The following is a 2,667-nucleotide window of genomic DNA, read 5'->3' as shown; positions in this document are numbered from 1 at the left end:
TACTAAGCAGAATGAATTATTTGCTATCATGCTAGCTCTTCCTTATTACCCAGGATACTTAAATACAATGACTGATTCCGTCTATTCAGTAGGTGTAGTACAAAGAATTGCCACAGCCCAAATAAAATTTGCAGCCTCTAATATTTCTCAGCTCTTTAAGGAACTTCAAGAGCAAGTGAGAAAGCATCCAGGCAAGAGTTATATCTTGCATGTCCACTTACATAGTGGACTTCCAGGTACTACTTTTGATGGAAATTCAAAGGCAGATAGCCTTTTGCATATGTTATCCAGTGCTCCTTTATTTCAGGAAGCACAAGAATCTCATTCTAAATATCATCAAGCTGCTCGAGCTTTACCTTTACAATTTGGAATAACAAGAGAGGAAGCTAGGAGCACAGTAAAAAGCTGTACAGCTTGCCTTCCTTTCCATGCTCCTACACTCCCTCCAGGGAAGAACCGTCATGGTTGGAGACCCACTGAAATCTGGCAAATGGATGTGACCCATTATAAATCTTTTGGTCGTCTGTCTTTTGTCCACTTGGTGGTAGATACCTTTTCAGGCCAACGAGTGGTATTCACTTTGCCCAACAGAGAGAGATAGAAAAAGAGAAAGACCTCAAAACCAAGGAAAAAAATCTAAGAAATATCTGACACTGAAAGAGAATGGCTGATAAGAAGACTGTTAAAGATTCTCTAACACAAGATAAGACTGTGAAAGAATTTTAAAACCTGGAGCAATCATTGGATTTCCTAACACAAGATGAGACTAATGCACAATGGACTTATGGACATTTATTAATTTTCAATTTGTGATTATTTGATCATGTTATTTGTTACATACTTCTAGCATGTGTTATATTGCTATGTTACTATGTGTTTATATAATTATGTGTAATACCTCCCATATTGATGGATTTCTGTTAAAAGGCCATGACCACCCTAGGTTCTAAATCAAAAGAGAGGGGGAGATGTTAGGATTAGCAGGTGAGAACTCAGGTTGTCTAAACAATTCTCTAGCCCAGAGTTCACACCTTTAGGGGTTAACACCTTTAGACTTCTGAAAAGGAGTTTACACATTTAAAGGAGTTTTCACCTTTAAAAGGAGCAAGATGATTGGTTGAAGTATTTCCCACAAGCCCCTGGGTTCTCACATGCTCATTCTCTAGGAGGATAAAAGAAGACAACATGGGGTCTGGGAAGCAGTCTGGATTTGGGAAGGACTAGAGCTGGAGGAGATTCAGAGCCAGCATTCAGGAAGAAGAAGAAGAGGCTGGCTGGAAACCTGCTCACAGAGGAAAAGATTCTATAGAAAAGAAACCTGTTCCCCGGGAAGGATTCGAACTGAGAGACTATCAGAACTTTACAGAGCAGGACTATACTGAGAGGCAGTAAGGAGGCCGCCCCAGGAGCCACACCAGGCAGTGACTACAGCCAGCTTGAAGACAGGGAGAGAGCCATGAAGAGCACCAGGAACCCGCTGTTGGACGGCAAGGAGCACTGCCTGACTCTCGGGGACAGCTTTGAGAAGAGGCCCAAGTCCTCGTTCCACACGATCCGCTATGATTTGAAGCCGGCCTCTGTAGACCCATCAGGGGAAGGAGAGCTCCAGGTGGGCAAGGGAGACGAGGTCAAGGTCTGGCTGCCTCACTTCCCTGGCGCTGCAGCCCCAAAGACTGTCTTCAAAGGAAACAAAAGACCCTATGAGAGAGACTGTATTCTCATCATTAATCACGATACCGGCGAATGTGTGTTGGAAAAACTCAGCAGCAGCGTTCAGGTCAAGAAGCTGAGAACTGAGGGAGGGAGCAAAACCCAGGCAAGAGTGGAACCGCCCCCTGCACCGGCACCGCCCACTCCCCTAGCATTCCGAGCCGCAGGGAAGACACCTGTTGGGCCAAAAGCCTGTCCAGTGAAAGAGGATGCTCCCGGGGAACTCCAGTTGGAGGACATGAAGAGAGAGCTGAGAGCCGAGATGAATCGGATGGAGACCCTCAGAGACAGCAGCACCTCAGACTCTGACAGCTCCAGCAGTGAAGAGGAGGAGCCTGCCCCAGGTGCCTCGGCCTCCCAGCATCCTCCTCTCCCTCACAGAATCCCTGTGGGGAACCAAAGCAGCCAGCTCCCCGAGAAAAACCAGCTGATGAGCATATTGCGAGAAGATTTACAACTCAGTGACTCTGAGAGCTCCAGCACTGAAGACCAGGAGCCTGTCACAGCCAAAGCCTCCTCCTCCCAGCGTCCTCCTCTGCAGTTACCTCACAGAAGCCCTATGGAGAACAGCAGCAGCCGGCTCCCTGGGAATCACCAGCTGATGAGCATATTGCAACAAGATTTACAACTCACTGACTCTGACAGTGACAGCAACCTCTAACCTTGGAACTTCCTGCATCTGTCTTTGTTAGAACGTCTGGATAGATGAAGGACACAAGCAGAAACCCACCCCAAGGAGAGCATTTGGCCCTTACTGAGCCCTGAGTCTCACTGAACCTGAGCAGAGTACAAGTGCACTTGTATATATTATGGGAATACACTTTTACCTCAAAATCTGGGTAGCATATTAAAATCTGGGTAGCATAAAAAAGTAAAATAAAATAAAAATAAATAAATAAAAACAACTTCCCAGATCTGTTGGAATTATAAGACAAAGTAAAAACAGAAACCCTCACT

The 2,667-nt window shown here is 45.6% G+C and overlaps 1 pseudogene; it reads left to right on the top strand.

The window, feature by feature from the left end:
- Positions 1-1,456: 1,456 nt before the first annotated feature.
- LOC141547451 (ELL-associated factor 1 pseudogene) lies at positions 1,457-2,371 on the top strand (annotated as a pseudogene).
- The last annotated feature ends 296 nt before the right edge of the window (positions 2,372-2,667 follow it).

Source organism: Sminthopsis crassicaudata, chromosome 6 (assembly GCF_048593235.1).
Source record: "Sminthopsis crassicaudata isolate SCR6 chromosome 6, ASM4859323v1, whole genome shotgun sequence".
In the NCBI taxonomy this organism is placed as follows: domain Eukaryota; kingdom Metazoa; phylum Chordata; class Mammalia; order Dasyuromorphia; family Dasyuridae; genus Sminthopsis; species Sminthopsis crassicaudata.
Note: the sequence above shows the minus strand (reverse complement) of the source record. Positions and strands in the feature narration are given on the sequence as shown.